Genomic DNA, 10,186 nt, shown 5'->3' with positions numbered 1-10,186 from the left:
TCTCACTCTTGTTTTCTTTTATGAAGTTGCTTTAGTCATTGGAAACATTTTTCTATGCAAAAGCTTAGAATAAATTATTCAAATTACCCTGAAAATCAAGCTCAGAATTTAATAGGGATTTAAATAAATACCTGAGTGCGTGCATGTGTGCTCAGTCGCTCAGTCATAGTCAACTCTTTGAGACCTTGTAGACTGTAGTCCACCAGGCTCCTCTGTCCATGGGATTCTCCAGGCAAGAATATGGGAGTGGGTTGCCATTTTTCCCCCAGAGGATGTTCCTGACCCAGGGATCAAACCCAGGTCCCCTGCATCTCCTGCACTGGCAGGTGGAGTCTTTACCACTACACCACTTGGGAAGTCCAAACAAATTCTTATGAACAGCAAAACTGTTTATTCAAAACTTATTTAGTATCAGTGGACTACCAACTCAATGGACATGAGTTTATGCAAACTCTAAGAGGTACCGAAGGACAGGGAAGCCTGATGCAGTCCATGGGGTCGCAAAGAGTCAGACATGACTTAGTGACTGAATATTTAACATCTTGAGTCATTTTAAAATTATTTTCTCTACTAAATTAATACATGTTTTGTATGGTTGGATTCTAGACTCGTTTGAGTGGTTGATAAGAATATGAATGATTTTTTAAACATTTTCTAACATAGTTTCTTCATGAGGTTCTGTGGTATAAAGGAATAAAATGTAAATTATCAATCAGTAGATAACCCTTGTCTTACTGTAATGCCTAATCTGCGTGGCCAGAATCAGTGTCTTTTGTTTTAAATTGAAAATCAAATTTACAAAACATAATCGGCCAGTAGCTAGCTAACTCTAAGAAGGAAATGAGGCAGGCAATGTGGCATGCATAGTCAGGTTCTGGAGGGCTGGGGATTTCCAGACACATTAATCAGCATCCCTACTCTGCGTATAAGAAATAAGGCTCTGTGGGTTCAAACAGTCTTAATTAAAGCAAGCCATCCAACCCAGGAAGCCTTCAGCTGCATCTCATTAATTTCAGGGTATGCATAAGTTAAAGATTACTCAATCAATAAATCTCAACGGTGAGTTACAACTGTTCAGTTTGTTAACAGTAAATTTAGCCAGAATCACATGCAAGTATAGACTGACTGAGTTAATATGGTGAGGAGTATTTGACTAGGGGCTGAGTTTTCAGGCATCCTTCGGGCTTGTGCATATTACAGACCAGCTCACCTTGCATCCTACCAATGTCTAGCTCTGTTTGGCCTGTGTTTAGTCCATTGTGTTCAGTGAAATCATGAAAATCCATGACAGTCACTTGGTCATGACATATTACCATTTATAGATATCACTGGTATTGATTTCCTGAATAGATAAGAATATTTGTGACTATATTTATGATGAATGTTGATTTTATAGTTGTTTTTTTGTAAAATCTTTGATTTTTATATCAAAGTCTCATAAAATAAATATGAAGTACCTTCTCCTCTTCTATTTTCTTTTAAGAGTAATGAAAGATGGATACAGGGCTTCCTTAAATCCTTAACTGAAATTTACCACTGAAAACAATTGGTTCTATAATTTTCTTTGAGGAAAGGTTTTGATAATATCTTTAGTAGATACATGGCTAACTGTAACTTTATGCAGATGCTCTTAAGATGTTGATTGAATGTGGTCCTAGGTCTGAGTTTCATACTCTGCTCCTATGAGGATCAGTTTTGTTCTGAAACATAAATCTACTAGCCTTTGGGTTTCTCTGTCCAACTCAGTTAGTTGGAATTGCATTCTAATTTGTCATTTCTTGTCTAGTACAGGTTCTGAGTTACTTTGATGTCTTCCATATTATCACTTGGTTTGTCTATTCTGGTGGGATTAGTTTGTAGTAAAGTTGTTGTTGTTTAGCCCCTAAGTTGAGTCCAACTCTTTTGCAACCCCATGGACTATAGCCCACAAGGCTCCTCTGTCCATGGAATTATCTAAGCAAGAATACTGGAGTGGGTTGCTATTTGCTACTCCAAGGGATCTTCCCAACCCAGGGATTGAACCCATATCTTCTGCATTGGTAGGTGGATTCTTTACCACTGAGCCACCAGGGAAGCCCAGGTATAAGTTACTGGAGTCAAAAGGTAATAATAATTATCCTTCTCTGGGTGTGAAATCATGCCTTTAGGAGCAAAAAGGGTCTGTGTTTCTTCCTGCTGCTGCTCCTGCTAAGTCACATCAGTCGTGTCCAACTCTGTGTGACCCCATAGACGGTAGCCCACCAGGCTCCCGTCCCTGGGATTCTCCAGGCAAGAATACTGGAGTGGGCTGCCATTTCCTTCTCCAGTGCATGAGAGTGAAAAGTGAAAGTGAAGTCGCTCAGTCGTGTCCGACTCTTTGCGACCCCATGGACTATAGCCTACCAGGCTCCTCCGTCCATGGGATTTTCCAGGCAAGACTACTGGAGTGGGTTGCCACTGCCTTCTCTGGTGTTTCTTTCTACTGTAGACAATATTGTTTGAGCCTTTCTCTGCTGTTTGCATCTTTCTGTGTTGTTTTGTGCTTAGTCACTCACTCATGTCCAACTCTGTGCAGCCCTAAGCAAGAATACTAGAGTGGGTTGCCAATGCCTACTCCAAAGGATCTTCTTCACCCAGGGATCAAACCCAAGGTTCTTGCATCTCCTGCCAAATTGGCAGATGGATTTTTAACCACTAGTGCCACATGGGAAAACCTTTGCTCCCAATAGTTCAGTTCAGTCACTCAGTCATGTCTGACTCTTTGTGACCCTATGGACTTCAGCATGCCAGGCCTCCCTGTCAATCACTAACTGCAGGAGCTTACTCAAACTCATGTCCATCGAGTCAGTCATGCCATTCAACCATCTCATCCTCTGTCATCCACTTTTCCTTCTGCCTTAAGTCTTTCCCAGCATCAGGTGGCCAAATTATTGGAGCTTCAGCATCAGTCCTTCCAATGAATATTCATGACTGATTTCCTTTAGGATTGACTGGTTTGATCTCCTTGCAGTCCAAGGGACTCTCAACAGTCTTCCCCAACACCACAGTTAGAAAGCATCAATTCTTCAGTGCTCAGCTTTCCTTATAGTCCAACTCTTACATCCATACATCACAACTGGAAAAAACAGAGCTTTGACTAGATGGACCTTTGTCAGCAAAGTAATGTCTCTGCTTTTTAATATGCTGTCTAGATGTTCAGGCTGGATTTACAAAAGGCAGAGGAAGCAGAGATCCAATTGCCAACATCTGCTGGATCACTGAAAAAGCAAGAGTTCCAGAAAAACATCTGCTTTATTGATTACACCAAAGCCTTTGATTGCGTGGATCCTAACAAACTAGAAAATTCGTAAAGAGATGGGAATACCAGACACCTGACCTGCCTCCTGAGAAACCTGTATGCAGGTCAGGAAGCAACAGTTGGAACTGGATATGGAACAACAGACTGGTTCCAAAATGGGAAAGGAGTATGTCAAGGCTGTATATTGTCACCCTGCTTATTTAACTTATATGCAGAGTACATCATGCAAAATGTCAGGCTGGATGAAGCACAAGCTGGAATGAAGATTGCCGGGAGAAATATCAATAACCTCAGATACACAGATGACACCACCCTTATGACAGAAAATGAAGAAGAACTGAAGAGCCTCTTGATGAAAGTGAAAGAGGAGAGTGAAAAAGTTGGCTTAAAGCTCAGCGTTCAGAAAACAAAGATCATGGCATCCGGTCCCATCACTTCATGGGAAAGAAATGGGGAAACAGTGTCAGACTTTATTTTTTTGGGCTCCAAAATCACTGCAGATGGTGATTACAACCATGAAATTAAAAGACACTTGCTCCTTGGAAGAAAAGTTATGACCAACCTAGACAGCATATTAAAAAGCAGAGACATTACTTTGCCAACAAAAAGTCTGTCTAGTCAAAGCTATGGTTTTTCCAGTAGTCATGTATGGATGTGAGAGTTGGACAATAAAGAAAGCTGAGCACTGAAGAACTCATGCTTTTGAACTGTGGTGTTGGAGAAGACTCTTGAGAGTCCCTTGGACTGCAAGGAGATCCAACCAGTCCATCCTGAAAGAGATCAGTCCTGGGTGTTCATTGGAAGGACTGATGCTGAAGCTGAAATTCCAATACTTTGGCCACCTCATGTGAAGTACTGACTCAGTGGAAAAGACCCTGATGCTGGGAAAGACTGAAGGCGGTAGGAGAACGGGACAACAGAGGATGAGATAGTTGGATGGCATTACTGACTCAATGGGCATGAGTTTGAGCAAGCTCTGGGAGTTGGTGATGGGCAGGGAAGCCCAGCGTGCTGCAGTCCATGCGGTCACAAAGAGTTGCAAACGACTGAGTAACTGAAGTGAACTGTGGTTAGTCATAGCTTTTCTTCCAAGGTGCAAGTGTCTTTTAGTACCATGGCTGCAGTCACCATCTGCAGTGATTTTGGAGTCCAGGAAAATAAAGTTTGTCACTGTTTCCATTGTTTCCCCACCTATTGCCTTGAAGTGATGGGACCAGATGCCATGATCTTAGTTTTTTGACTGTTGAGTTTTAAGCCAGCTTTTTCAATCTACTCTCTCACTCTTCTGAGGATCTCTGGAGACCTAGTGAAACCTTACTCTCAACAAAACTTAAAAGATACTCTAAATGTTGGCCTGACACCTAACCTAGTGAGTTGCAGTCTGTATTATAAACAGCAAGTAACAAATTCCAGAGTTCCTGTAAACGGGCAGAACCAGCCCTACTTGCTCCTAATAAGACCTCTGGAATTTCTCTCTTGCTGTTTATGATATAGACTATAACTCACTGGGTTATGTGATCAGACCAACATCTAAAATATTTTTTAAGTTTTGTTGAGACAGTCTTCAATAGGTCTCCAGGGATTCTCAGAATTTAAGACATAATCCAGTCTACCCCTAAAGCACCTCTTAAGTGATTTTGTCAGGACAACGAGAGAAGTATATTAATTATTGTCCTCCTGTCGTTCACAGCAGTGTTCAAAATGTTTTATTTTAGAGGCCCCTAACACAGTGTTCCAAAGTTTATGTAATATGCTAGAGCAGTATTAAGATAGGTATTGTGGCTGGCTTTAGTATTCCAACTATAATAGCACAATTTTGTCCATTCATGAGCTGCTTAGGATTTCAGTAGGATGGCATAGATTGTAAATAGTGCATTAAGTTTAAAGTTTGTCATGTTGGACTCTTCCAGATTTTAGTCAATCATACATTTAGTGTAATTTATCTACCTGTTTTTCAGATTTGACATGGAGTGTGGTATATCCTACAGCACTGATCAATATTATTATTACTTTGAATTGGATTGCCAATCACACCAATTACATTTGGGACAAATTGTGGACAGACTGAGATTGTCTTTTGCAGTATTGTGTTTCCCACAGGTTCATGGTGGAAATTATAATATTTCACAACCCAATATAATACAGGATAATGTCTCTTAATTAGCCAATAAAGAGATAACATACGGCAAACCAAGGATGGATTGATCACACTATTTTTCCAGGCAAAGAGAAGATGAAAAGTACAAATGTCTACATTTAGCTTAAGTCTACCTCTCTGTGGGTTGATTCTCAGAAGAGTCAGCTTAGCCAACCAGTAGCCGAAGTCCAGCTGCCAATGCAGACAGATAGCCCCCCACTGCCGGAGCATGATGCTGGTGGAACCAAGGCGCCCATGCTGACAGGCGGGATGATCTTAGTTCTGGGACCACTGGATTTCACCACAGTGGGCAAAGAGTAGCCTTGCCTGTACCAAATACTCTCACTGCTGCTGCTAAGTCACTTCAGTCGTGTCCGACTCTGGGTGACCCCATCCCTGGGATTCTCCAGACAAGAACACTGGAGTGGGTTGCCATTTCCTTCTCCAATGCATAAAAGTGAAAAGTGAAAGTGAAGTCGCTCAGTCCTGTCCGACTCTTCGCGACCCCGTGGACTGCAGCCTACCAGGCTCCTCCGTCCATGGGATTTTCCAGGCAAGAGTACTGGAGTGGGGTGCCATTGCCTTCTCTGAATACTCTCATTAGCTCCTCACAAAATCTTGGTATTTAGGGTTTAAATGTTGATAGTCATTCCTCCATATGTTTATTGCAGTAAGCAGTGAGTACAACAATTTTGCTGATATCATCTTGACAGCCTCCCCAATGTAAAGAAACTCTCCCTTAGCTCAAACAAGTTTGCTTAAGCCATCAACAACTGGATTTGAAATTGTAACACACCAATCCACAACAGATATGAATATTTGATTTTTAGTTTTAGGCCTTCTAGTAGGTATGCTGTGGCATCTTGTAGTTTTAATATGCATTTGCCTAAATGACATTATCCTGAGCAGTTTTTCATGTGTATTTCCTATTATTTGAGTGTCTGTTATTTATTTCTAGTGAGTTATTTCTCTTATTACTCTAAAAATATATTTTATTTATTTATGTGTATGTGTGTATATATATATATGTGTGTGTGTGTGTGTGTGTGTGTATAAATACCCCGAGTATAATTTCTTTATCAGGTATAAGTTTTGCAGATGTTTTCTATTGGCCTATAGCTTTACTTTCCATTTTATTCAGACTCTCTTTTGAATAGGGGAAACATGTCTTAATTTATTAGTTTCTTTCATAGTTTATGCTTTTTTCTATCCTACATAAGAATCTTTAACCTATTCCAAGGTAAATAATTTTCCTATATTTTCTTCTGGAAGATTTTAGAGGTTAAGGTCTGATATTTAAGTTGTTCCATTTTAATGTAATTTTGGCATTTTTGCACAGAGTGTTAGGTAAAGATATATATACACAAAATATATAAATAGTATAATGGTTATCAACTTGTTCCAACACAACTTGTAGAATATATTAATCTTAACTCATTGAAATGCTTTGACATTTATTAAAAATTAATGACCATTTATCCTGCTTTCACAATTTGAAAAATAAGAGAAAAAAGGGTAAAAGAAAAAAAAAAACTAGTGACCATATGTATGTAGGTCTACTTCTTGACTCTAATTTATAGTCTAATGACTGTTTCATATATATATATATATTTTTTTTATTTGAGTTTACATTAGACATCTTCAAAATGTCAACATTTAAACAATATTATTCTACTTTCCACTTCACCCTTGATTCTAAAGCCCCATTTCCTTTTTTGTTCTCTTTTTATGTTTTGTACTTTGCATCCTCTTTACTTTGTTCTGTTTTCCTGTATTTCCTTCTACATATCTTCAATGCTGTTCTTAAATAGTCACTTGCCTTCAAGAAATCAATAGAAAAATGTACTGTGTATTTTCCCACTTGTTTGCTGTTTCTGATACTGAGTTTTTATCTGGTGGTGTTCTCTTTCTTCCTAAAGAATGTTTTTTAGCCCTTTTTCCAGTGCAGGTCTTTAGCCACCGTCTTCAGCTTTTATTTAACTGTAACAGATTTAACTGTAAAAAGATTTCCTGGACTTAGTGTTGAAGCATTTCTTTTGTCACTTTAATGATTTTGTTGCATTACCTGTGGCTTTAGTGGTATCTGAGAAGTTAGCTGTCATTAAGTTTAGTGTTGCTCTTTGTGTAATTTTATTCACTGGCTGTTTTGAATTTTTGCCTGTAATTTTCAGCCATTTTACTATGATGTGATTTTCTTGATACTTATCCTGGTCAGTGTCTGCTGAAATGTGTGCATCTCCAAGTGTAAATCCAATTTGTAATCAAACTGGAAAAAAAGTAATCATTATCATCCAAATATCTCCTTCTGCCCCAGTCTGTCTTCTTTCTGTGACTCCAATTCTAGACACATTAGACACTTGTTGGTAATCTTTTTTTCAGTCTTTCTTGTTGATACCTTGAGACCAAACCATTTCCATTGATAAAGCTTCAACTTCACTGATCATTTCTTCTCCCCTCTCTAATCTGCTACTGACAACAAACAGTGAATTTCTCATTTTGATTATTGTACTTCACTATTTTTAAATCTGTGTTTTTTAATTGTTTCCATTTATTGCAGTTGCCAAGTATTTACAAAAAAATGTCATATTACTTAACCCATCAAAATATTTATAATAGCTGCTTCAGTTTTCAAAATTCATACATCCTTCAACTCAATATATAAATCATCTTCATACATTCTGCTATAGTCTTCTATTTTTTATTGACCAATTAGTATATTTTTGCTGGGTATAGAAATGCTGTTTGAAATATTTTTCTCTCAGAATTATAAAGATATCTCCTCACTTTTGGCAACTTGAATAATCTCTGAAAACAAATCTGTTTAAACTGTTAAATTTCCCATATGCAGTTATTTTTATTTTGCCATCAAGGCTCTATTTACATTTGTTTTTGAGCAAATTGACTTTTTTTTTTTCTTAATTTTTCTTTTATTCTGTGTTTATCATGTTGCAGTTACCTAGACTTTGATATGTGTTTGTGTTTCTTTATTTTGAAATCTGGGGACCATCATCTCTTTAAATAACTCCTTGGCTATTCTGCCTTTTATTCCTCTATAAATACAATACTAAATGTTAAGTTTTTGATTCTAACCCACAGGTCTTAGATGTTCTCTTGTATTTGACTTTTAATTTTTTTGCATTTTATTTTGAAAGTTCTGTTGACTTATTTTCCAGTTCAATAGAATCATTCCTTACCCATAACTAGTTATTAGGCTATTGAAGGAATTTTTTTTTTCATTTCTGATATAATATACTTTCCAGAAATAAAATTAAGACCCAATGAGACTGAGATATATCTTTTTTATGACCAGAAATGGGTACGCCTAGCACTTTGTCAGGCCGACATGATGAAGAGTTAGGTTAATAGGGTGAACCATTGAGACAGATTTGTGCTTTGTTGTTATCACTGACTTCCAATGCCACAGACTTCACATTCATTCAGCAACAGGCTGTCATTGTATGTGCTTCCTGTTGGTCCTGAGATGCTGACAACCTAGTGTTTCCGTCCATCTTTCCCTCATGTTTCACATGGCTCCTGTGCTTTTGAATCAGAGAGGTCGGTCTGTCTGCACTTGCATCTTCTCCAGAGGCAGTTGCTGCTGCCGCATACTTGGCATTGTCAATGCCATTGCTTTACGTTCTGTGTAGGGGGCGTGGGGCTCTCCTGCTCCACCCAGTCTTTGGTTGGCAGCTGTGTTTGGTCTCAGGGAATGTCCCTTCTTGTTCCTGCCTCGGCTCCACCCACAACAGCTGAACTCGACCTTGTGTCTAATGTGGTCTCTGGTAGGAGAAGGTCATCTTTGCCTAGTGGTGGAGGAACACCATCTTGTTCTGGTGAGGCATTCAGGGACTCTTTCTTTGCTTTCCTGCAAGGGTAGAAGGTTTTGCATCTGTTTTTCCCCAGAAGCCAAGGATCTCTGCCTTGCCCTTGAGGACATAATCCATCTTCCCTGGTAGCTCAGATGGTAAAAGTGTCTGCCTACAATGTGGGAGACCTGGGTTTGATCCCTGGTTTGGGAAGATCCCCTGGAGAAGGAAATGGCAACCCACTCCAGTACTCTTGCCTGGAAAACCCCGTGGACGGAGAAGCCTCGTAGGCTACAATCCATGGGGTCATGACCATGCAAATTCACTTTACGGGCATAAAGGTGGTTTTTTCCCAGCTCTTCCCAAGATGCAGATGGGTTCCTCTCTAAACGTATCATCACAGGCCTGTGTCTGAGAAGAGCATCAGCTTTTGCCCCATCATGAGGGTGAGAAAAACTCTATGGCTTTCCCATTCTCCACTGGGACCAGATCATCCCTTGTGGTTGTCTGGGAGCTTAAAGAGACTCTTTCATCTGCTCCTTTGCTCACAGACTCCTATGAAATATCTAGAAGATTTTGTGAATCAATGCATACTCCCTTTATGCATAGGGCTTGTGGCTGTGGGAACTGGTGTCCAGCCTTTCCCTATAGTTCCCCTTTACAGTATTGTTAGTTTTTATTATTTCTCTTTTCGTCCTTCCTACAGTTCCTGTGCCTCTGTCCCCAGAAGAGCTTGTCACCCCTCAACATGCCGTTCCCTTTAAGAGCCTTGCAACTTCAGCTCTTTGACTAGCTCCCCAAAATTGTTTCTGCGCTTTATCTGGCTGTTGCTCACTTGTAGTTTGAGAGTGATGTTCTTTTGGAGTCTTCTGTATGCCCAGTGGAAGCAGCACTCCTTTCTTGCATGCATGTGCGCTCAGTCGTGTCTGACTCTTTGTGACCCCATGGACTGTAGCCCACTCAGAT

The sequence above is a fragment of the Cervus elaphus genome, chromosome 32 (assembly GCF_910594005.1).
Source record: "Cervus elaphus chromosome 32, mCerEla1.1, whole genome shotgun sequence".
Lineage (NCBI taxonomy): Eukaryota > Metazoa > Chordata > Mammalia > Artiodactyla > Cervidae > Cervus > Cervus elaphus.
This window is presented reverse-complemented; position numbering follows the sequence as displayed.